Source organism: Haemaphysalis longicornis, unplaced genomic scaffold, assembly GCF_048455015.1.
Source record: "Haemaphysalis longicornis isolate Haplotype H1 unplaced genomic scaffold, Haemaphysalis longicornis Haplotype H1 scaffold_3, whole genome shotgun sequence".
NCBI classification, from domain to species: domain Eukaryota; kingdom Metazoa; phylum Arthropoda; class Arachnida; order Ixodida; family Ixodidae; genus Haemaphysalis; species Haemaphysalis longicornis.
Window position 1 is genome coordinate 122,067,117 of NW_027526335.1, and position 26,801 is coordinate 122,093,917.

Consider the following 26,801-nt stretch of genomic DNA (forward strand, 5'->3'; position numbering starts at 1 on the left):
TGCGCCGGCCTCCGCTAAACGCGCCCACGGGCCCGGGAAAGCGACTCGCGGATAGGGAAGACACCCGGGGAAGTTACACCCAATACTGTGGCCACCGCGTAGCTCTTTAAGGGAACTGCCGAAAAGGCGACTGGCGGCAGAATGAGCGAAGCGTGCATCACGCCTTCCGCGCTTGGAGGAGGTGGCGCCTTCGCCAGGGTGTCTCAGGGAAAGTTCAGGGCTGACATCATTGGAGATCGAGTTGATCGCCTCTTGCACTACTTGCGCGAATGACGAATCCACGGACAATTTTTCCACGTCCTACTGGCTACATTCCCTCATGTGTAACTGTGCATATGCTATGGGCTGCATTCTGGAGTGGCCACAAACAGTAGCTGCATATACTTTCGTCGCTACATGCTTGGAGGCATTCACCGTCATGCCGGTGCTGGCCGCTCAACGCCATCTGGGCTGGTGCACCGTTGTGCACTCGGTCGCGTTAGATAGCGCGTGTTGCGAAGGCAATCCGGCAGTTGTGAAGGCGGCCGTCAGCGTCAACACATTACGGATGACGTAAGAGAGGGGAAGGACGCAGCCACGTGAGGGAATAGACGGGCAGAAAAATCAATTTTCGTCATTTCTCCCACTAGATGGCGGCAGGCCACGGCAACACATATAAGCCATAAGAAAGCGTAAGGGGGAACGAATGACGAGCCACATGGCGTTAAGAGGAAAGAGGACACAGTCCTAAGAACACGGAGAGGAAACGAAGAATCTGAGGAGGTCATTTGGGTATCATTGCTTTATCACTCGGAGAAGACCTTAAGAACTTCCTAGGCGTCCTCGGACGGTGGGTTAGTTGCGATGACACGAAAACAGTGTTCTTCATTCAAGATTTCAGTGTGGATGTGTGGGAACCTTATGGGGTAGGGAGTACGGGTTTCGTGTTGGAGACATTGTGAATGCGCCTCCCCACCGATCCGACGTATCCTACCACCCAGTGGCATGCGTGCATCGTTGTGACATTACCCAAGAATATCCTTGCAGTTGTGGCTGAGCCAATCAGTGCACAGACTACCGACAACAATGAAATTGTGGCCGTCATTACTAAGTGGAGAAAAACTTCTTCAGTACCTTACTATGCTAAAGTGCTTTGAAGGTAAAAACAAAATTTCACACTTCTTACTGCGACGTTGTCTTTCTGTCTCTTTCGTCGCTTCGTTTCTTCGGCATTTGACGCGAACAATTCCACCAGGCGGACTGGCTGCAACTCACACGGCAGCATTCCCACACCCTGCGCTCTCCTCTACGTGCTCCTATTCTACTCTTGTACCGCCACATTCAGCTGTCACTCGGAATGCACCAAGCTGATTACTGTTCCCACTCTGGCAGGGAGCCAGAGTTACGTGGTCAAGGACGTGGTCAATATTGTTACGTGGTCAAGGACGAAGCAGTTGTCTTCAAGGAAAACAAGTTTATTGGAGCGAACTTGTGCTCGCCTAACAAATCAAAGAATACAGGCGGCGAAGCAGCAGTCAACAAAGTGACGTGCGAAGGCGAGCGTCGACGATTCGAACGCCGCGGCGTCTGCTCTGCAGGCTTTTATCTTTCGGCGCGAGTGTTTCTGGAACCGTAGATTTAAATCAAGAACATTGTAGATCAAAGAAAATTATTCTGGGCTAGTGACGTTAAGACGAAACAGTCTGCTTATCTGAATGAGATAGCCCGTGCGGCATAAAAATAAAGAATGGAAGACGGGGTTTGCTTGGAACGCAGATAACACAGCTGGGCGTGGCCGGGCAGTAAAAACAAACAATAAATAAACAAACTCATACATGGTTCGCGGCGATATTAATGCACTTTGTTCTTGTTTTGGCGTTTCGAGTTAAAATGCCAGGTGAACCGAAATCGGTTATTTATTTGTTTTTTCTTTACAGCTGGGCCCATTTGGCACTATTTGTGTTGACGGTCTATGAAAACAACGGTTACTTTTCTCGTGTGAGAAGGCTTCTAGTGCTTTCGTTTAAAAGCGATAAATATTTAAAACTTGTTTTCTGACCACGCCGTACAACTCTTATGGCCATCCACAACTCCACTCCACAATAGCTTGGAATTTCTTTTATGTGATTTTTTTGTTCTGTTTCTATCTCCCATCTCTTACACGGTTTCCTTTAAGGAAGAGCGCGTTTTCCGGTTGATTTATTAGTTGTTTATGAGAGGGCATCTAAACATAAATAAATAGGTTACATAAGACGCTGCTGTCAAAGCTGCTTCCTTGCAGAACATTTTGATTACTGGGGAGAAAACTTTGCAGCGTGTATTCAACGCTGCTAAGGTTGTCTTGAATGCATTACGCGGAAGCAAGTAGGAAGGCGAATTGCTCAATAAAAATCAAGTGATGGGATTGCTGGATTTTGCGGCATATACCGTCACCTCTGACAGGGACCGGATCGGGCATTTCTGAAGTAGTAGGTTTCCCTAAAAACAAGGGAATTGGCGAAGGACAATTTTTAGACGCAAAAAGCAGTCCTATCAAAATAGTAATTACTTAGATGCTGATATGATAATTTTATTTACTCGGGCTCTTTTGTCTTACACTGTGAGGCAATGTCTGCGCATTTCAGGTGACAGGAACCATGAGCATAACACATCATGTAGCGATTAAAGAATACAACAGATTTACAGTGAAATGTTTGTTCTGAGTGTTTTTCGAAGCCCCATTCGGAAAGCCGTGATGACAACAGCCAGCTGATGTGCGCCTTTGTCGGAGTGTTCGTGTTCCTGGTGGTGCTCGTTGTCATGATTTTTCTTGTGGTACCGCACACCAAACCCAAAAAGCCAGCTGCACAAAACGGGTCTTCCTGCACCTCCCCCGTCGTGTCTGCGATACCAGGAGATGCTTGCGAAGAGCGTCAACAGCAAAGCGAAACCCTCTGACAACTTTTACACGCACGCCTGCGGAAGTTGGGCAGAACATCATAGCCAGTCCATGCATGAAATTGCGTGGAAACCTTCTCTGCTACAGTGCGAACGATACTCATCAATCGCGTCCGCATATTGAGCCACGCCACGCTCAAAAGGCGCAACTTTTTCGATGCCTGCCTGAGTGTGATGAATGTATCAAACGTTCATCACGTGAAAGCTGTTCTGGCCGGTGCTGGTATCGCCTGACCACACCAGAACGGAAATCCTGACTTTTTAACGTGATTTTCTATATGCCCCGGCGAATATTTCTGCTAGTTTTGTTCAGTGTAAAACCTGTATATAGCTGAACCGTTACGTTTGACACCAGCGAATACTCCCAGGACACGCTGGAAGCACTGCTTAAGATAATACATGGGCGCTGTTTAGGACAACATCTCCACACCACATACGAAGCCTTCAGCGCCGTGAATGAGTCGCGTCTAAAAGATATTGTGGACAGCTTTGACAGCTTCGAAAGTTCTTGGACGAGTACGATACCCCATCTCTATGGGAGCGGAATAAGCCTGAAGCGCTAATCTTGAGCGGCACTTTGTCACTGCCCCAACTGAAGCCAACAGTAAACAATAGGATGTGGAACACTGGTCTTCCACACTACCTGAACATTTCCATCGAAGAAGTGAGACGAATTGTTGTTGATATCCCAGGATGCTTCCGAGATGTCTTCGAGCTCAGTAACTTAGCCGGTGAAAGGGACACTGAGGTGATATGTAAACATTGCGGCATTACAAGCGCAAATTGTAGTCCGGAGTCCCCAGGCCATGTTTCGACCACTCTAGGCGCGTTTACGCGATTTTATTTAGTAGAAAAACTAATTCGAAAACGCTGTCCTCCTCTCTTTACGCTCGTCCATTTTCTGTGGCGTTTTCGTGTGACGTCAGGAGGGGATGAGCTGGCAATTGGCTGCGCCACGGCTGCGCTACTGCACGGCTCCCCGGCCGACAGAGTCAGTCGGCCCAGCGTTTCGTCCGCCGGCCGCCGGCGGGTCGTCGCAATCAAGGAGGTTAAAAAAAAATTGCTTGGTCGCAATTCGTTCGCTTAGTTGAAACGAAGCCAGGACACGTTTGTGAATGGAAGAATGTGCCTTTCTTTACTTGGTTTGTTTGTACACTGTATCTAGCTCCAAGTCAAGGTCGCTTCACACAAGCGCTGCACATGCGACGCTTCGCTGACTGGTACGCCAGTAGGAAAATATAAAGCCTCTTGAAGGTGGGAGAAGAGTCAGCGAAGTCAATATAGGTACTAAGCAAATAAAATCAACTGATATTTTTACCGTACAGCGTAAAACTAGGGCGCGGGAAGCACTTTTTTGCGCTGGGCGAACAAGCACAGCGGTCAGCAGCACGACTACGCATCTGCGAACGCTTTTCCGTCTACGAAATGCAATTGCTAGACGTGAGCTACTGTGGAAACTCGGGCGACGCTTACTGCACGATCGCAGTACAACAAATAGTCACCTAAGCGGCTTGAAATGCCAAAACTAAATAAAAGTGCAAACCGTTTGGACAATATATACCATATATTAGCAAGGCATTCGCGTCCCGCTCCGTGGCCTAGCAGTCTGGGGCGCTAGGATTTCACCCCAAATGTTTTGCGAGTCACGAGTTCGAATCCCCGCGGGTACGTGCTTTTTTTTTTTTGTAAGTTAACTTTTTTGCTTTCCGCCGATGTTTTCTATATTGAGTTCACCTTTTTTGGGGCCGCAACGTTCATGGCTACACGAACTAGTTCACAAAACGCGCGCAGGCTGGCACTGGCGCGCTAGCGAGTTCTCGTTGGCGTGCTGTTGCCATAAGCACCGACTGCTTGCAGGCAGTGGGCACAGGCCAGAATGAACAGACCCTTGGCCTGGTGCGAACACGCTTTTTACGATACAGGCATGAGGGAGGCAAGCTCCAAATATGGGGGAAAAGCGCATGACATTTGGGCGTCTGCGGGTAGGCGGAGGGCGTTCATGCACTGCGTAGGTCTCGGCTAGTGAATGCTACGACTACACACCGTCCTGGGAGGCTTATCTTGTGCATTTTACAGCCGACAACATGGCAGAAGCGCGGTACGATGATTACTGAGATATTGAGAATGCCCATCCAAAAAAGCCATTGGTTATGTTTTACAGAACCGAAACCGAAACCGAAACTTGTGTGATTGCTAACCTTGGGCATCGTCCAATCACGGCGCCCCTCCTCTCAACGTCACAGCCTTAGTTGGTGCGGCCGCCGCAAACCGCGCATGGTAGTTTTTCTTCTTTCGCGCTTTGTAAAATAATTACCGATTTGTCAACCGGATAAACGATGAAAAGTGTGCTAATTTGAGCCAGTCTACGCAGTGCAAGCAAAAACGGGATCTTGACAAATTCACTTCAGTGTCCCTTGAAGCCGCCATGACTAATTCGTGAAAGCGCTTTGCGAGCAAAATTTAGTTCCCCACATGAACTACGATGTCTTGAAGAGTTTCTATGGCAGAAACGAGGCTACCATCAAGAGTTTAACTTTTCTGTTTTGATCTTTCCCATTTTTTGGGTGTGGTATAAATCAGTTGCTCCTCGATGAGATCCTTTCAGCCTGGCTGAAAGAGAGATACTTTTGCTGTCGATGAAATCTTTTCGCTTTCTAGCATGTGTAATCATGCGTAGGGCAATGAAACTTCTCAGTTTGATATCTCGGAATACAGATGCGCTAGAAGAATTCTGCCAAATGAAGGTGTGGAGAAACATGATTGCGTCTAACTTTTCAGCATTAACGTGCCTGCTTACTGCAGCCACTAAAAAGTAATTATTCAATTTTAGTAATCAAGCCACCGACACCTATAATTACCCCCTAATTATGTGTCCCCCTGGGCGCATAACCTCCCTGTAGAGGTGGTCTTCACGTGAATCTAAGCTCCTAATTAAAAAAAAATCCTGTCGACTTCATTTTGATCACCCTGTATACCGAGGTCCATGCAGTGGCTCACTGGTCATCGTGTTTGACAGTCGCAGGTGGTTGGAGGAAAACATAACAACCTACCAAGCTTCGCAATAGCGGCAGCTGCACGCTGTTTTCTGCGACAGAAGTAATTTCTTCATTACTTCAAAGTGATTCCTGCCTACTCCTCATGCCACGAACAGGAGTATAAGATCGAGGGAGCTTTATGGGGTTTTTAAAAAGGATATATTTTCGATAGTTGTATTTTAAGCAATGACAATCTAGAAATGAATTTTTCAGGGCCCTCAGACATCTCTTTGGAGCAGTTACTTTTGCAGTAAGTATGTTCAAACTGAACACCATTATCAATTCAAGTGTGCTCAATACACAGGAGTACCCTACCATAATATGTCATGTCGTAGTCATTATCAGCAGCGACGAAAGCCCCGTCCTCTTGCTGCACAGTCGGATTTCTGGGAATGATGGGAAGTCTCGAAACAGCCTTATTTGTGCAAGTACATGGATGAGTACTACGTTATTGGTAATGACTCATATATTATAAGAAAAGATCCCCGGGGCCTAGAGCAAATATTGCCGGTCAATAGGAACAAATATGTTCAGTTTACAAATGAATTAATCGGTTTAAAAAGAACATTTCAGAAACATGTGTCCAACTATCTGGTGTGTATTTAGCCTACTTATTCTATTTTCATTAGCCTCTCATGGATGATCGCAGTGAGTGAAGAAGATCTTAAATAGATTTTACCACGACAACATAAACAAGGACAGATATTCTTTTAATAAATGCCATGCAGCTAACAAAGCAACAGACTCCGCTGGCGTCCGCATGAGCCAAAAATGAAAAAAGATACTTCATCATAAGCAAGGCTCCAGCATCTGCAAAAGATTGATTGGATGAACAAACTATGTAGACGACGGCCAAGGGTCCAGTGTGGCGAACTTGGAAGGGCCCGGGGACCCTCACTTACCAGCAGAGCCTCACTGAAAAGAAGGAAGAACAACGCACACTAGTGGACGTTGAGTGGAGACCGGCTGAAGATAAAAGGTGCAGTTCGTTTATTTGCGCCTTTTTTTCGGCGCAGGGTTAGGAAGCAGGGTCCCTTTTGCGAAAGAGCAGCCCGCTATATAGAGAGCTGTGAAGTGTCATCAGGCTTTCCTTCGTTATTCTTCGTGGCTTTCCTTCGTTATTCTTGCCCCCCTGTGGGCCTGCTCGCCTGCTGCCAATCCTCGGAAGAGCTGCCGTCATTGTTGGCTGACTCTGGCATGGGCCTGCCGGTCGCCGTAATACGTTCGGTCCCCGACGGCACAAGAAGGACGTTTTGTGCTTTGATGGGCATGGCCGGTCTTTGGGTCAGGTGCAAGGCTCCACCGCAGCAATTGCAGACGGAGCACTTTACAGTTCAGAGTACTGTGGGTGTTTTACACTTGATGGGGCAACACGTCCAGCGCGATAAAAAACAATTACTAATAAAAACACTAAAATGATGCGTTGGAATTCCGCTTCGAACCAGTTAGCCATGAAGCGTGCTGTGTTTGGTATTTAGGTAAAACCGCATGTTTTACTTCGATGTCGTCACTGCCAGAAGGTCATTTTGGTATTGATATTATCTCCGATGGCGCCGCCACTAAAGCTTACTGCCTATAATGCACTGATGGAATACCGTTTTTCAACGAATATAGAAAGGAAGCTGTATTTGACATATGGTAGAAAGTCCAGCTGTAGTCCTTGCAGGAGCCTTTGAAAAGGTATGGGCGTTTTCAAGTGATAGACATCAATAGAAAATTTCGCCCTCCACAATGTTTACCCAAGCAGACTGAGAGCGTGCTACACCCGCGGCGCCTGAACGTTGCATGTACTTGCAGCTGGTTGTTTAGGTTAGGCTCGGTTGAACCCCTGTTGTAACCGGAGACCTATATAATCGGGGCATTGGGCACAGCTTAAGGTGATGCCTGCTATATCTTAGTAAATATGCAAAGGCGCCGCAAGCGCTTGTGCTGAAGCACGGAAACGTAATAATACAGTGCGTTAAAGGTGAGGCTAATGTAAGGGGACACACAACACTAACGCCAGAGACCAGCCCTAGTAGTATGAGTTTTCTTGCTTATGTCTCCCCCGTAACGCGCTGTTTCACTGCTTCACCACTGCATGGCGTCATCTCCAGACTAACACGTTCCCTATCCTCTCGCTCCGGTTCGCGTTTAACTCAATCGTGTACCCAGACCGATGCCCATCCTACGGAGGACACCCAAACCTGAAACACTCTACATGGGAATGCCCCTAACCCCCGACCCAATTACTTATTGTCAGCCCCTCCTCCTCCGGATGGGAAGCCGCTCTTTCCAGCTCAGCCTTGGACGACCACAGAGGACTGATCGACCCGGCAAGACGGATCGCAGCAGCAAATGGGGCCCTCGACTACGGGCACCACCCTTTGAGGGATAAAAAATGTGACTTTAAAACAGTTTTCTATTGCTACTGCTACTATTACTCAATGCTTCAGCAGCCAACTCGCCCACATTAGTGTGTTAACACTTGCGCTGGTTCAACGACTAGGCAGAATTGAGCTTTGTCACTTCCTTGAATCCAGGTCAGACAGAAATTACGTTGCTGGCGACCTGTGGGCTTGAAGAGATCCCGTGACCCGAATGTGTTTTCCAGTTTAGAATGTGCTTTCCCGAATGTTGAAGCACACACAAAACAGGAGAACGCGAGTTTGCGATGGCGCCACATCATTTGAACGTCAAGGTGTTATGCGGTCGACCGGAACCGCTAGCCCGCCATACACAGAGTAGGACGTTGTCTGGCATGTCGTTAGGCTCAGCTTTAAGCTTCCTTAATGTGACTTCTAAACATATGACGTTACGCCCAATTTCACACTGAGGCCAAAAATCTTCAATCGGTACTTATGGAATAGCGTACACCTGCCGTGCTCACCTTACTTCAAGCAGTAGGTACCGGCTGCAGTCGTAAGACCTCATAACGGAACGATAGGCCTAAGCCCGGCCGTCTGGACACATACCCGACAGTTGCTGCAGTTAAAATAGCAAAATCTTACAAGAGTTGCAACTGCCCGCTTTAGAGTATCGATCAACACTCTATACAAAGGGATGTGGGCTACGGCAGCACGTCTTGTTATTTGTGCTACTGGGTGCATACGTCAAGTAGTCAATAAATGAAACAATCCAATAATTTAGGAACAATCGATTAAAATCGGCGATCACAAAAAAAAACTGTGATTCAATCGGAAATTCTGCACGCGCTCTCAGAAGCATAGAGTTTCATACTAATATAAAGTAGATGCAAATCTGTCGCTGCTTTGCGGGCCGTTGTGGGTGCCGCCATTGCAGCTAGCGACGTTCGTGGGCCACTTAGCTTGGTTGGCTACAAGGCTTCTTTTCCTCTCGAAGCCAAAATCTACAAAACAACAGTAATATCTTTTTCCTCTTCATCCTGCACCCTCTTTCTCTTCATCTTGCATAAATATTTTTGTATCTTTATTTTATAATAACAAAACAACTTTCAATATTAATCTGCAGTAATATTGTTGCTTTTTCACAGCCAGAGGCAGCTTTGTAGCCTGATCATGAGCCATGCCAAGGATAAGTGGAAAGTGCCTGCCCTGTACATGACGGAACGCTCCCAGAAGGGCGGCTTGCCTAGGCAGTGGCGCCAGGTTTCCCTCTACCATATATTAGCATAAAACTCTATGCTCAGAAGCCTACCAGGATGTAGCGTTCACCGAGAGTGGCATACCCGCTGGGTAATCTGTAACGCATTATGACTAAAGATGTTCCGTGGTCGGCGGAGGTGCAGACTGTTTGTCAGTTCTTAAAGAGATATCTCAGCTGTCTGTGTTTCATATAACGAGTGACATTTAAAATCGTTGTGAGGTAAGCACATAATCACACAACCTATCACAGCTCGAGGCGTGCGGCTCGAGCCGAGTATGACGCCCCAAAAAACAGCGGTGTCAGATGAGCGTTGCAGATGGTCTCCGGGAATGGTTGACGCAGCGCTCACCGGAGAACGGTAGGCGGCTGACGCACGTGCAAAACGGGCCGCCTTGAGAGGTGAAAGTGCCGATGACTGCGAACAGGCAGCTCTGGCGATGACTTGTGAACAGAAATGGCTTCGGTGGCTGCTGTCGAGGGATCTGGTCAAAAGGTGACGGGAGTAGTCAGAGTTCACCACAATGTCCAGAAGCATATGGCACAGAAGTCCAAACTAGGATTCACCTTCGCATTTGTAGAAAGTTCTACGCATTCTCCGTAATTTTAGAGCGCAAGCTCTTGAGCGCCCACTCCTGTGCTTTCGTGGCGCTGTCATCCCTCGATGTAATCGATCGAACGTTGAGGACGCCGAACGTACACGACATAGAGGGATCTGGAAAACGGAGGAGAAAAGTAGGGCATAAGTAGGAGGGGGAGGGCCCGAGTCCGAGGCCGGGCAAGACATGGGAGGAAAAACCGCACAGGGTCGTCTACTGGCACCCAAGATATATAGAAGACGCAAAACGTGCGAGGGAAAGCCGCACCAGGGCGTCTACTGGCACCCAAGATAGAAGACGCAAAAGCAGACTTCCATTAAACCAGTTGTCTTGTTCTTTCAAAGTCACAAAAAACACACAAGCACAGCACGGGCCGCCTGTTGCACGCGCATCGGTCCTTAGGTCCTTCGATCCTTCGTTGCGTGGCCCATCCGAACAACGTGACATTTCAGCGGGAGGTTCAAACACGATTTAGAACATGCTCAGCGGTGGCGACGCACTGCGAAATAACGCCAGAGGAGCGCGCACCGTCGTCCGTTCCCGGATCACGCGATCACTTCCTGAGACACAACAGCGATGCGCTGACCGAAAAGACTGTAGTCCGCGTTGCGCTCCAATTTTGGATTAGGGAGCATCGTAATCGCCAGATACTTTTTTTGTGTATTTTTGTTTGTTTGTAGTGAGGAGAGCGGAATGGAAGGAAAACCTCGCTGCCTTTTTTCTGCTGTGCCTAGCATGTCTGGATGCAGTAAAGAATCAATGGTTCGCCCTGTAATTTTGAGTTGTTTTAATTGAAAACGCCTGCTCTATATCTCATGTCCCTCTGCGCAACTCCTGCAACTTATGTCCTATAACATCTTGAGTCTATGCGGCAGCACGAACTCAGAAAAAACAAACGAGTATAGGCTGACGAAGGCCACCCTCGAATTTCGCGCTCTCTGGTTTGTCTTGATCTTGCATGTTGGTTTTAACAAAGAGGCAGTGCTACGTGTCCATTTAAAGCGTAGTTCTGCTGAAGAACTCAAAGTTCTGTTGAATATGCTGGCCGGTATATCCAATGTTTATAGAATTATTGGAGGCATTTTATGTTTTCGAAGCATGTAATTAGTTACTCAGCCAAGTACAAGATGAAAAAAATTATGGTACGGTTATTTTGTTAACGAAATGAAATTAGTACTCCAGGCAACGTTTTTGAATTAGCACCACCATAAAACCTTTGCGTCCTTTAGTGGAACCGCAAACAGAAGTTTTGCTGTTTTATGACATTAAGTGGAGGGACGAAATCTTGGCCAGAAAACTGTGCACATTTCAGTGTCTGTATAATTAGTTTCTCGGGTGTTTCTCGGGGGTTATAGCTGTTTTATACGAATCAGGTTTAATAATTATAAATGCGGAGCACATGGCCAAACCCAAAGGAGAAGATTAAATCAACAGGTGACTTCAGTAGGGTATACCTGAAGGTCATATTATTGCCTCTAAGATGGTCTTGCTGGGAAAAGCAAAAAAATACAGCACTGTAATGAACACGATAAACATGGCGAGAGAAGAAAATTTTATAAGGCCCTTGTAGTTGAGGGCACCAGCGTATATTGTTAGCAACAGAGATCCTTCGAATTTTTAATTTACTCCCCCTAAACCCTTAAGTTGAGACGTTTTTTTAAAAATATGGTTGGTGCTTCTACTGGCGCTTAAAGGTCGAAGCATAGCGGCTGTGGTGAGAGTCATATGTACGAGACTATTTCTTTTCGCTTGGGCTCCAGCTTCACCACAATGACAGAATTCAAGAACAGAATTAATTACCATACCGAGAAAATAAATTTCAAAGAAAATATATGTACAGAAAATAAAAGGTACCAGCCAAGAACGTGGGCCCACAAAGGCCAGTCCTAAAGATATGTTGTATGGAAGTTTTTGCTACCACACCACTCAGGCTGCCTAGGGAGAACGGCTGACGTGCGAATGTTTTGCCTCACCAGTAAAGCTATAAAACGCCGATGCCATTAGTTAAAAACAGACTCAATTTAATCCGCTAGGATTTTGCAACGTGCACCATTTTCCTGTACGAAATTCCCTGGTCTTATTCGTCCAATTTTCGTTCCACTCAAAACGCCTGTAGCCCTGCATGTCTGAAGGCATGTTGCCTTTTGCACAAGATTGCACGTTGAAAAACCGTTTTAGTGCGTAGCATTCTTTGCCGAGTTCCCCTACGGCGAGGGCCGTATAATGACCTGTATTTCCGCAATAATGCAGATTTTGCGCAAGTTTCACCTGTAAGAGTTATAGTAACGTAAATGGAGATAATTGGTCGAACGAAAGTTCGAAAAATATTTAAAAATATATTAAAAATTTACCGAAAAGGGAGAACCGTGTAGTCTTGCATTTCCACAAGAGAGAGAGAGAGAAAAGACTTTATTCACAGGATCCTGCGTGGGGTAGGTGCCGGCCTCGCAGGGCGCGGTCTACCCTTCTAATGTTCTAGTCTATGCAGTCCTAGAAACACTGGGCCTAGAACTCGAGGGTTGAACCTGACCCGACAATATTGCGAAAGTAACACTTGTAATCGCTATATTAGGCTAAACGAAGATAATAGACCCTATGAAAAATGTGCCCCGCCATCTCCGGTAACTAGGTCCGCCATTTTCGTACGGTCGTTTGAAACCGAAACCAACTAGCAAAACATAGAAGGCGGGCATTGACCACTCTTGGGGATGGACTACAATGCTGGAGCATTGCTTCGTGCCGCAGTGCACGCAATGCGGAAATACCGGACCAAATGAAGAAAAGGTACGTGAAGTTCCACGCTTTTGAACGAACTTTCTGACGCAAACTATGCCGGCGCGAGCAACCTTTGTGACACGCTGGGCGCGGTGCGCTGGGAGCGAATATTTGTCATTGGTTCGCTAAGCGCGGGATTCTGTAGTCGCTGTCCGGATGAAAAATACAGCTGCGTCGGAGTTCTGTGGTCCAGCCTTTGTATTCTAAATGAAGCCTGAGCGTGCGCCACCTATTCATGCGACTGACAGCGGCGCTAGACCGGGAAAACAGTAGCACACGTTGCCAAAATTAGGCGCGCTTCATTTCATTGTAAATGGTACCGCTTAGCCCCTACACGAGCCTTTTTCTTACCTAGGGCTGTAAACACAACTTTTCTTGCCGCACTACGCCGTCACGGCGCGGTTGAAAATTTCCTCTGTGGCGGGCGCGCACGGTGTGGGAGTGTGTTGTTGGTTTATTTTACGTTGCATTTAGCCGCGTGTCGTTGCAGAAGTGGCGTTCACTGTTTTATGATGATCTAACGGTGTAAAATGTGAGCTTTTGCATTTGGTTCCCGATTTGCCAGTCTGAAAGGTTTGTTGTTACGTCAAGTTGACTTGGTGCCTATTGTCATTTCAGCCACGATGCATTTACTGTCGAATATTTTGCGACTAAAATACACATTCACTTCTCTAGTTTGTCGCATGCTGCAGGCTTGCCTCCGACGTAATGATATTGGCCATTGATGTAGGTAGCTAAGACAATTTTGAAGTTTTATTCAAAAAACATTGGACGGCCAGAGTTGCATCAGACCGCCGCGCATCAGCTTGAGTGCTTTTGCATTTTTTGTATCCACAGTGAAAATCCCAGTAAATTGAACTACTTCGCTTATTTATAGCGCGTGCAGGATCGCAAACTGTGGATATAAATGGAACAAAGGGAAGCATTCGCGCACCCCTGCATTCTGCGGTCTAGTAAACACGACGTTGCCCAGCTTCTGCGCGCTCGCGAGATGACCACGGCGAAATGTGGCGTGAATGCTTGATGTTAGCTCATAGGTGACCCTTCAGGTGCCATGTCAGTCCTTGTTTCTGTCACTGTGGGGGGTGAGGCCAGCACAACTGAGGCAAAAAACCCATTCCCAAGGCTACCAAGTTTTCTCCCAAGCGCCTGCACGGCACTTTGTTGCTGCTCGCATTGCTCCTGTACTCGACGTGCATCGAACAGACGCATTAGCAAGGTAAGGGAGGGGCCATTTTTTCGCGGGCTTCTCCAGTCAATGTCTTGGACACTCGCTGGCTTGATGCCCTTCTGTCTCGCACGTCCCCACTGCTGTGGCAGCTCAGTGCACGCAAGCTCCGGTGGCGCCTCTTTAAAACCTTCGGCTTGCAAGAGGACGAGTAGGTGCACAGCCGCCAGGATGTGACTGCATGGTCCACTGAAACCCGCCGGGCACTCGCACGCTGCCTCCACAATCGCCCCACTGTCCGTCTCAAAGGTGAGGCACACAACGCAGGGCCGGCCACTTTTCTTCTCGGAGCGAAAGCAGCTGCTGAGCACATGGATGAGGCCCAACCTGCAAGAACAGAGAGAGCAACAGTAAATAGCACTCAGGGAAGAACAAGACTAGTCCGCTACAGTTTATGGTAAATGGACAGAGCAGAAAGAAGTGGCCGCAAGGAACAGACTAAAAATGACCAGATTTTCTATCTTGCTTAACACTGTTGCAAGGGCAGTAATCTACACCTCAAACAACAATGATGTCAACATTGTTTGTCAGGTTCGAGCGTGCAAGTATCTCTACATGCTTTGTTAATGCATTTTCAAGAGAAGCAAGTTTAACATTTAAAAACCTCGCTGTGGGTAATGATACCAGTACCCGCATAATCGTGTTCGTCATAACTTAAGCAAGCAATAATATGATTATCAGGAACTAACTTCCAGAACCTTTCGAGATAAACAGGTAAACATTCGGGCTATACCGATGACCCATCGAATTAAAAAAAATCTTCTTTATTATGTATTCGTGCACACCAAAAACATGCGCTTTAGAAACAAACACAACCACCCCACCGCCAAAAAAGGAGCAGAAAGACACACAAACAGATTTTTGTGGCAGAACATGCGCAATAAATAGTGAAAATACACACACAAAAAAAGAAAATTCAATGCGTATGTGCGCTCTTGTAGTTGACTTCGCCGCATAGCGCGACTGCTTTGCGGCAAACGCGCGGGCGGACCACCGTCACGGAAAACGGCCGCAACCTTTCCGTAAAAATCTTCGCCAAAAATCATCCCGTAAATTCTACGTACAGCATTTCAAAATACCTAATCCACCCACTAGCGGTACGGTCTGGCGATTGTCGCTTTCATCTTTCAGGGTTACTGCAACGGGGTCGCCGTTACGCATTTGCATGGTAAACAATGGTGAACAAAGTGCTATACGAATGCTCATACCGGTTAACTTGCGTCAAGTAAAAAACAAAGAAGGATTTACTTACTGCGAGTCGCACGTGTTTGTCCGCACCGATGAAGGCGAGCAATGCGCCTCGGTGGCTAAGCGGCATGCCCTGCTCCGCTGCCGCTGGGATGGGTCTTTGGCGCGACGGCCCGAGTGGTATGAGTCTTCAGACACAGTCGGCAGCGCAGACAAGTCATTCGTCCACAATCCGCGGTCGGTAGCCGGGAAACGCCGTCCAGTTTGAGCCATACCGCGTTACCGTCACCTACTCTTCCCCAGTAAACAATACGAGACTTCCCGATCGGCGCCCGTACCAATATGGCCGACGGTCTTGTTTACATCAGTGTTACTAGATTACCAAGCAATTTCGCATAAGGTCTATTATCTCCATTTACGTAATTATAACCAACGGAAGTGGAACGTTCACAAAATCTGCAATATTGCGGAAAAGTAGGGCGTTGTACGATTAGCCGTTGTCGGTATTTTACACATCTTTTTCTTTTTTTAGCTTTCCAATGTTTTGTTCGATGAATTACCTCCATTTACGCTATTGTAACGACTACAGGCGAAACTGTCACGAAATCTGCATTATTGTGAAACTGCAGGGCGTCACACGTTTCGCCGTTTTCTGTAATTTGTTCATTTCTTCAATTTTTTAGATTTTCAAATTTTTAAGTGACAAATTATCTCCGTTCATGCTATTATAGCGTTTGCAGGTGGAACTTTAGCGATATCTGCATTTCTGTGGAAATACACGGCGGTAAATGGTCCTGCCCGGGGGGGGGGGGGGGGGGGGGGGGGGAGGGGGGGGACGCATTAATAAAAAATTTTCAGTTGATTTCAGGACTAGAAAGCCACTCTCATAGACAAGCATCACAGGGTCGGAGCAGTTGGATGTCAATAAAAAATAATTGAATTTTTATTTGGTGTCGTTTGTCTTCGTCGGTCACAGCAAGCTTGCCTTACGGAGCGTACCTACTCGTTATGTTCTTACCACAGCCTTTATCGGTATTGTTAGAAAACGACAAAATTGAATTTTCAATCTCGGCTACTAGCATTGCCCTTTTTTCCTCATTTTTTATATTGATAGATGTAGCCAGTTGTGCGCGATATTCGGACTTTATCTACTGTAATTTTCTTGGTGCAGGATTCAGTTCATTAGTGTGGATAGGGAGTAGCCTCTGTTGCTCTCAATAAAGCAGGACAGGCCCCCATTTAGCATGCGGGGATAACATTTGCTATATTCCTTAACAGAAATATATCACTGAATATTTTATCCCTGTATTCGGGCTCCTAATATGTGCACACGTTTCCACCAGAATAATGTATTCATGTGATATGTCGGGTGATAGCGCCTCGATTCTTGGTAGATAAAGCCTAAACTGACGGGGCTCATAGAATCACGATAGTTCGACCAAGAGGTCTCTAAACGTGTAAATCAAAAGAATAAGTAAACGAAAACGCATCTCCTCTAAACCCTTTCCGATAATAGCATTAACTTGCATTGCCGCTTTCTTTTTACAGCTTTGTTTGCTTCCTTATCTGGGCAGCTGCCGACGGTGAAATCAATTATTGCTGTGTTGCTGTTTTTTCTTCCTTTCTAGGTAACACTGCGGCTGCTTCCTGTTTACAACCATCGAAGGTAATCAGTGCCGCCAGCTGCTAATTGAGTTCAGAGAGGAGCTCCTAGAAACAGCTTTCGTTCCATTATAGGTCCGTGTACTGCTGAAGGAAACCCTATGGTGTTGTTTGTTTATTATAGGGAACCTCTTTATACCTTGTTGTTTTATTGGGTTCACAACAGAACGAGGTTGCGGATAAAGTAATTGTGCTTCGTTACCTAAACCTGTGGTTGCAATGTGTAATTTCTTCGTTTAAGCTGTTATCGCGATTTTTGGCAACATTAGTGAGGCCAGGTGTACAAGGGAATAATCAAGGAACTTGAAATGGTTTCTGATCCCCTGGTGTATGCGCACCTGCTGGCCGTGATCCGGTTTTTTAGGTGGGCAAATAAAAATTACATGCGTCTTGCCTAAGGCACGTCGTTTTATATATGTTGTTTCGCTGAGCGTTTGTATTTCTGGTTTCCTGTAATCTCCTACTTTTGAAGGCATTAGACGGGACATGGGTTTAAGGGTAAAAAAGAGGAAACATACAACTTTGGGGTCACCGATTCGGCGCACCTGCTGGCGGTGATTATAAGGGCCGATTAGAATTAGTTTCTGCTAAACTAGAACTAGAAATAGTTTTACTTAGCGCTTCCCAAATGCGTTTAGTCTCTTGTTTTTGCGGTTACCTTAAGACTCCATTAATCAGTGGGTATTCCTGCAAGCATAGTTTTGTTTAAAGCCTTAAGTAGCCTAACAAAATGAATTGCGTTTCTGTCTCAGCGATGCCTCTTCTGACCTAGTGTTTCTGGGGCTGCCAAAGCTGCCATGCAACCTGGGTGTTTAAAATACTGAGGCCGATGCTTTACCGACTATGCCACGCAGGCTGATTGTCTTGCATGAGCAAAGCTTTGTACATGCTGTCGGAGCAGCGGGCGTTGTAGCAGACCCCGAAAATTCTCGTTGTGCCTAACGATGCTTGGTGTCTTAGGTTTTGAAATAAATGTTTGAAGTTAACCTGGATGGCCCTCTGAATGAAATGAAGAGGTTGGTCCCACCAAAATCACGAACCATGAACCCGGCACATTCATGTGGAAGGTTCACCAAAAAGGGCATACTCGGTGTATGCAAGAACACCTGTGCTCACACGCAACCCCACATAAGAAGTACCAACGCTCCAAGAAAGTTACGACTGCAAATAATTTTATTAGCAGCATGTCAAAAAATGCCCAGATGTGGATTCCAAACTTTCTGCCTCAAAATCGGTCGTTTAGTCTAAAGAGATGAGTGTTCCCGCGATATTCCATGGTGGACGTAGCCAAAGATTACACCATTTTTAATTCCGATTTCAGTGTTTAAACGACGCTTTCTTTTCCTTTCTTACCAATTTTATAGGGACTCAACAACACTATAAGCACATTACGGGGGAATATCAAATTGCTTTTGCCCGATTCAGTATTTAGAAGAGACGTGCAATGGAGTGATATGTGAGTTAATACTAATGCAAAAATAAACTTACTGATTCGCTTACAAACTACAATATTATGGGAGATGAGTGACTTCTCCAATACAAGTCGCGTCATCAGGTAAGAGCTGGTATATTTTGTTGGGAAGTTCAATCGGTACTTTCGTATTTATTGCAGTTTGAATACGCGGATCATTGAGGCCATGGAAGGGCTCACATCTTGAATATGCATAGATAAATCTGCGGTAAAGATATCCATCTGGTAAAGATAAATTCACGCCCGAAATAAAAGCTGGTCGTTACAGCGCGTTTTACCATGTGGTGTCATAGTATACCTTGAAGGGTTTGTGTATTTTAGGAGTATGGTTGATATTGAATGACACCTTAACACAGATAAAAACAAGTGACAACGCTTGTTTAGCGCTTAAGGATCATTTGTAAAGCGCACCGACACAATAATGTCAATGCCTGTGCATATTGCCACACAGCGATGTATGTAATCTCGGACCACAAGCACTGGGACGATCTTCTGTCGTTTATAACCTACGCATACAACACTTGGCAGCACGAAAGAACTGGCTGCAGCCCCTTCTTTGTACTTTACGCTCGCCAACATGGTAGCTGTCTCGATACCAAGTTCCCTTTATTTAAGCATGTTGTATTTAGCTAGAACGCTCTGCCATGCCGAAGGAGCAAGTCGGCTTGCCCGCCTACGTATCCTGGCCTCTCAGAAGCGCTTTATGCAGCGTTACGACAGTCGCCGCCGTGATGTTACATACGCACAGGGTGATCTCGTGTGGCTTTGGACACGTTGCGTATGTGGGGATTGTGTGAGAAGGTTCTGGCCAAGTACAGCGGCCTATTTGCTGTAGTGCAACGTCTCAGCGATGTCACGTACGTTGTCTCGTACTTGACTTCAACTGGCTGACAAAGCAAAAGAACGCATCTAGTCTACGTTGCCCGGCTCAAACGTTGTGAAGACCGCTCCGTAAGCTGACTCGCCAACGGGGCTTCGTCTGAGATGGGGGAAATGTTATGCAAACATTAGGCGCCATTTATTCATGGCCGATGCGTCCGTGACATCTCAACGGGCAATTATCTGAACAGGCTGAACGGAAGATGAAGATGATGCGATTTCTCTTCGTCTTGGCACCATCACCCACGGACCCCTCTACCATCTACACTTGTGAAACACCTTCCAATCTCACTTAAATAAATCCATCTGGTAACAATATTTAGGTCTGGCTCTGTGCTGGAACGCTCAAGGATTGTTGTGTGGTGGCTGCAATCTCTCCTTTGGCTATGCTCATCTGAAGCGGAGTCGCCCCGTGCTGTTAACAACATCACCTTGCTTTGACGACGTACTGCAGTGCTTAATTGGCAATGCTTCGTCTTTCAAATTACGTAAATTATAGAACAACGCCATTGCTAGTCTGCTGAGAAATTTTCACACTGCCGTTGTCAGCTGTTGACCCCTATGTCTTGTTGACAAACAATACGGGCTTTTTATGGCAAATACCACTTGTTCTTGATGGTGGCCATCTGGTTCACAAAATTTTCTCTACGACAGGATGCTACAAAGGCCAGTCGCAAAGGCGTCTTAAAATCTTTATTGTGTCAAATAAACATGCATTTGCCAAAACAACTTTAGGTCGTATTTTATCTTTCTATTCGTCAGTATTTAATCTTGAACTTGCACAGCACCCCGTAAAAAGTTTCCAGGAAAAGATCGAGAATGAAACAAACAAAAATAGCTAGAAGGAGCTCTTCAAAAACGTTTTTCGCGGGTTTCTCGAAACGCAGCCACAAAACTCACTAAAAGTAGAAGCCAAATAATTCCAACTTATTGCACTCGTTGATGAAGAGGACACAGGAACACGCTGGCAATTACTACATTCTAAGATATGCTATATTGCGACGTTGTCTTTGGAAACAATATTGCCATTGTTGAGATTTTGAAAAGCTGTGGATATCACGTGTCGGCGCTCTATCAGAGCGTTATCAAAATTAGCATCTAAAGAACTGTGAGGCGCTCACTCAAATTTGATTATAACCGCCTCGACGACTCCAGCGCGTTGGGTTAGGAATTATTACCAGCGGTAAAACCCCCGAAATTCGGATGTTGCTATATTGCTTCTCCTCCAGTGAGCTCTGGAACACTTGACAGAGGACAGAGAAAACGTTGAGAAAAGATGTGTCCGCTGAAACAAACCGGATTGACTCAAAACGCCTTCCGTTGAATCGAAGACACAACGAGGCCCACATATAGGAAAACACTTTAAGCATCTTCACCTGAGTCAACTTTACTTTGTAGGGTTTCGTTGGGAGTAAGTTTTACGAAAGCCCGCCAACTCCTCATCGCCCACTGCGACACCTGTGGGACTGAAGAGACAATAAGGCACGTGTTTTACCGTTGCCTCTAATTAACGCAGGGCAGAACCGTGCATGCAAACGAGCTCAGCCTACTGAATGATCGGCATTTTATGGCAGAGGCAATCCTAGGACACCGGTTGCTGCCGTAAATTTCAAATAACGCTAATAAACGCCTTAGACGTTTTTTTAACGACACAGATTCACACGGACGTAAATAGCTCCTAGGAAGAGACTCATGAGTGAGCGCGCGTTGCCGCTCCAATTTCTTTCCTTCTGTCTACCCTCTCTTTTAGCCCCTGAAATACACTTCCCCTGAGCATGGGGGCAAACAGGGCTCTACAGTTGATTCACGGCCCAGCCTTAACATTCACATTTCCCCTCCACGTCTCTTATTACATTGTAATATAAGCTTTGTTTGGTCCCGCGAAGGTTGTGCTTAAACTGCTTGCAATAAAGTTTAGCTTTTAGGAAGTGCCAGTGCATCGAGATACCCGAAGCTTCGAGGGAAGTAACCCCTTCAAAGCTGCAGGTTTGGGCGAGTCGGTAATCCATGCTGTACAACGGGAAGACAACCGTTTATCCTGAAACCGCAATCGCAGTGGGACGTGCCCTAAGAGTGTGGTAATGCAAAAAGAGGAGTACACGTTTCTTCCTTGTTTCTTGGATGATTGTGTATGAGAGACAGTGAAAGGTATAAATCTGGGATTTCTTCTTAATAAGGTTTGTTGAAAGTGCCTTTTGTCTCGTGTCGTCTCTCTTGAGCCTTCGTTACTTTTCGCGCAATAGACGTATAGCCCTTTAAAGCCTACTTATCTCGTAAAACAGTATTAAAACGCAGCTAGAACACAAAACATAGCCTGTAAATTCTGAACTTTAATCTGGTGAGAGAATCAGACAATGCTTAAAGTCCGTCCAGTGTTCTTTCAAAGCGGGAAAAGCATGTGCTTACCGCAAATGCTGTGCACATCGTTTATCAAGCACACCCTTCCATTTATAGCTTCTTTAGGTTTTTTCCTGAGCCTTGCTTTAGCTATTATAACACGACGTTTCTGCCGCTGTGATATGGTGCATCGGCACGAGTACATGTTTCGACCGCCTCCTGATTAGTGCTTGTTTCTCAGGTGTTCCAGATCCCCGTCTTTTGGAATTTTATTCTTCTTTTCCATATTTTTGCCAACCCAGCTTTCCCGCAGGAATAATTCCCGAACCTGTAAGAGGAACGTCCCCCTCACCGCTTGCACCGTCAAGTCGAAATCCTAGAAACAAAAAACGAGCAAGGTAGGTCACAAGGCGGTTTCTGTTCTAACGCCTTTTTTAATACAACAAAGAACCAAACAAGCGCATGGCTTTATATTGAAGCACATGGTCTTCCAACGGATACAGCTAAAGAACACGTAAACAAATAGGGAATCGTGCAGTTTGTAGTAGTAAGAATAAAATACGAAGTCTTTTCGACGTAGTTTCCGGGGGAGTGATCCCCGCAACACCGAATGGACACCCCGTTCTAGGTAAAAACGGCAGCAGTTCGGGGATCAATACTCGCTCACTGGCGAGGCCGTGTACTAACAACGTGTTTGCGGGGTGGGGAGCAGAACGTCTAAAAGTGTGAAAGAAATTCCTATGTCACTCCCGGTGCCGGTGTTGTTCTCTAGCCTGGGGGTCATTTTCTAGGTGGGGACTGGAGTATTTCTGTTTGACGGAGTTTCGTAAAACGAGGGCTTCTAGAAGGCGGCAGGCAGTTTTGGGCGTAGGGAGAACGGCCAATAAAAACATGAAAGAAGCGCAAGATGCGTTGAGAGCTTACCGTTCGTACCTTGTTCTACAGAAGCCAGTGCCATTCGCGGTGCCCAGGCCGCACTTATTCGAAGGACAGGTTTGTTAGAAATATAGGGAATGTAGTAAACAAAGGTAACAGGGAAATCAACAGGCCCGTAGAACCTAACTGCCACGCGAGACCACAACCACAGAGCTAGACAGCCCTCTCATACAACGAAAAAAGTGGTGATGATAAATTCTTTTATTAGGAAAAGGAGGACCGAAGGTTGCCGGTAGGGGAAGAGGGGGAGTAGGGAGGGTGGTAGACGCCCACTGAATCACGCTCGCCAGGTCACTGGCAACGCCAAAATGGACTAAGGTCACCAGGTGTGGAGGATGTTCAAGAATGTCTCTACGCAATGCTCCTATATCTGAATTCTGAAAAACACTATGCTTAAAATCTTGTTCATTACGACACCTAGTTGATTGTCGAAGAAACGTGTGCGAGCATGTTTTCTAGCCGATAGGTTTCATGTGATAGGATGTTCCGAAATAGTTACTTTATATACAAAATTTAGGCAAAAGCTGAACTTTCGGAACAAATTCCGATACGCACGCGCTGATATTTCCAAAAATAAGCTTCGTAAAATGTCCTCTTTAGTTTGTGATATGTTCTCTACGGATACTAGCGAAAGAGGACCTACTGAGTGATGAATTATTCAAGCCATTTTTTTGTGAACCATGGGCTGCAAAGGCTTGTACCCTTTTGTTTCACATGCTAGGCCAAATTACATTACGTACGCGTCATTATGTTAAGCAAGTAATCGCAGCTGTATTGCCACTTTTGCAATGTGGTGGAAAAGTATAATTGCAAATTTTTCGTGTCAATATGTCCTGATAAGAGGTTTGAGGATCAATATATTACATCTTATAGATTCCTGGCCTCGCGCTCGACACAGCTCATTGGTGTGCCGCGGCGGACATGTTCTAGCAAAGGACAGAACCCACTGTAGTCCAAATGACGGCGCCGTACCGCTGTACCACTACAGCTGACAAAAAGGCAAAATACTGCATCAGAAAAATGGAACACCGAAAAACAAAAATGTAATGCACATGTAAGGGTCCGCAGAAAGTACAGAGGTAGGCGTCGTGGCGATCTCGACTAGTTCTTCGTTCTTAGCACACTGGCGGCGCATGCTCCATAGGTGTTTGTTTTGTGCTCGCTATTTTGTTTTTGCCCCAGAGTGATTCTAAGGAGGCCATTTGAGCTGAAAGATGCGGCGCCATCTGCCGCCACCCTGTGAGGTGAGTAGATGCCATTTCCTTCTCCCCCTAATGACCGCACGGCGACCAGTACAATGCCATATGGGAACACAAAGGCAACAAAACCGCCTAGGTCGAAAGGAAGTATTCACCATTGGTTAAGGGTAAGTGCTCAGCCAGTGGCCTGCACAAAAAAAAAGTAACACGGAAATAAGGATGGATGCATACAAGGAGGATATAAAGATTTGCTGGAGTGGAAGCGGAGCCCGTTAAGTGACGCCAGCGGCCGCCATCTTGCCGGAGGCAGAAAGCGCGCTCCCGGCGCATCGCCTCTACGCTTCTTCGCTGGTGCACGCTGTACTGTTGAATTTTCAAATGAGTGCAGGCCTTGCTTTTGGATAATGGTTGCCTCCTGCGTTGCCCACGGATGTACAAACAGGCTGAAGAAAGGTTGTGGCTTCACATTTCACCTGTGAGTACATGAAAGCGTGTTCAATTGAGCTACTCGCGGTCATTTTAGCCGCATTGTAGTTTGCTTGCACGCACGCTCATGAAGGAGCAGTAAAATGACATTGCGGGTAGGTGTGTGCCGCAGCTGATAGTCGTATATTTGTTGACAGGTTTCCGGAGAATGGTTCGGAGTCTTTGGGAGCGGGCAGTTCACCGTGAAGGGTGGCGTGCTAACGATGGAAACCGCCTGTGCTCTGTGCATTTCACTCCTGAGTGCTTCGACCGCACTGGGCAAACGACGCGACTGCGGGTGGGAAGTGTGCCCACGGTGTTTCCAGCTTTTCCCCCTCATCTGCAGAAACTTGTATTACTGCCATCGTTACATAATTACTTGTTCCACAATTACTCGTTGTGGTTACGCGCGGTAGCGGTATTTTTTGTGGGCCGAGAATAGGCGGTACGGTTGAGGAGTAACTGTTGTTAATTGGTGATCAAGAAAGATATAAAGATTCATCCGGCGAATAGAAAGTTACACTATTGAGCGGGTGCCATGTCTTTTTTTTTTTTGCTGGCATACAACTTCTCGTGCATGATTATGACAAAGCTTGTTGCTTAATACATCTATTATTTCTGCCAAGAAAAAGTGTAGTCTAAATGTTGGATCCACAGCATTCATGTAAAGTTTTATTTAGTTTTTGCGCTTGCTGCCTTTTTTACTCGTCTGAGAAAACGTATGGTGGTTTCAGCTTCAGGTAAAACGGAAGCGTCCCGACCCCAAGTCTCAAGATTTCCCGGCCCCGCCTGATTCTGAGCGTTCTGGGTTGTGCGACCTGCCTGGAGCTGAAGATCTTCGTGAATACTCGCCCACCAAACATTTCCACAAAGACAGGATCCTTGCTTCACAAGAAGAGATACCACAGTTAAATAAGAAGGTCAAAATGCTGCAGCAAATTAAACGAAGGCTGGTCAAGAGAAATGAAACCGCCCAAGAAATCAGAGAGCGAAGACTCTTGTCAGAAGAAGGTCCAGCCGCGTACGAGTACGTACGATTCAAGTTCAACGAGGCCCTCCCGTCGCAGCGAACACTTCGGGGCTCGTACAAGTCGATCCAAGGAGCTCCTGACATCTTCTAGTTCGCGAAACTGCACCAAAAACACGGTTTCAATCCTGAATACCACTACTGTTGCCTCCCAGGTAGACGCAGCGAGCTCGCTCGCGGACATGCGCAGGTCCTTGATCTTTGAACCTCATGACGACCACGACTACACGCACACCGAAAACCTTTCTATGGTTGTTGCGGTGGTGCCTTATATCGCAGACTTCGTTGTACGCCAAGTGTGCAAGAGAACAACATGCGAAGAGTGCATTGCAGCCTTGTACTCAGATGGGCCAGCTCCTCTAGTTCAGCAGAAAAACAGAGGTGGGCTTGTTTCCCCGTCCAAGGATGTCATTGGCTTGTGTGAAGCCGTTGAAAAGGGGCTGCGGCGGCTACAGATTGAGTGTGGAACAATTCAAGCAGTCAACTCCCACTCAAAGCATCTCGTTTTGGAAGTGCTACGACTGTCTGTAGAGGAAAAATGGTTTCAGAAGCTAGAGCAGCACATTCTTGACCTTGATCTCCTTGACAATCATATCTACAGCGTGTGCAAAAAAGTGGCAGAGCTGATGTGAAAATCCGCACCCACCACATGACAACAGAAGGAAACCACGAGATAATCAAGGACAGGATCAGGCCCCTTCTTTCGAGAATGATCAACTTCAAACACCAGTAAGTGTCCCCGCAGTGCACAATTTTGGTATGCTGTCGCATATATTTTTAATGTTTGTGTGATTTTGTAATTTGTGCCATTTTCGAGTTTTTTTAAGCGTTGTCGTACGCCATTTGGCCACCGACAAGCGAAGAATAAATACTTACAACCTGACGCAACTGTTTTTACTGCTTTGAAGACGCGGGATACTGCATCTGCTTCTCAAATAAGCGCGAGTGCAGCTCTACTCGGCTGTTTCTTGCCACTTCCTAGATGGCCGCCGACCGCTTGGCGCGGCTTCATCCGTTCCCATGGGTACGCATAGGCGGCTTCCATTCCAGCAAGTTTTTATATCCTCCTTGGATGCATACGCAAAATACCACTTGCAATGCCGCTGGTTGTCAGGGGACACAAAAAATAAACATAAAATACGTTTTCGCGGTGATTGCAAAACAAATAAATGGGCAGCGGGTACTTTTATTTATAAGCGAAGAAAACAAAACGGCGCGATAAAAAGAAGAAAACATGGAAGTGAAGCGTTGAGTTGAAAGCAAAGAACGGACACAAAATGTGAAACACGGTCTGAGTCCTGCAGAGAGCTGAAGCGTAACGGCTTCTGTTGTGTTCGTTTTTAATCCCGTGCTTTTGTTGTAGGGAAGCGGAAATTGTTGGTTTCCGGAGCCCCTATCCCAAAGTGGAGGCGGTGTAAAATGATAGACGAACGTCAGACAGCCACATCAAGTGGCGAGTTCCTGGTCGGTTCGTTGTTGGG

The 26,801-nt window shown here is 46.4% G+C and overlaps 2 pseudogenes; both read left to right on the top strand.

Annotated features, from left to right (window-relative positions):
• Positions 1-24,232: 24,232 nt before the first annotated feature.
• On the top strand, positions 24,233-25,408 carry LOC144175414 (THAP domain-containing protein 1-like; annotated as a pseudogene).
• A 1-nt stretch (position 25,409) lies between these two features.
• On the top strand, positions 25,410-26,053 carry LOC144173411 (uncharacterized; annotated as a pseudogene).
• The last annotated feature ends 748 nt before the right edge of the window (positions 26,054-26,801 follow it).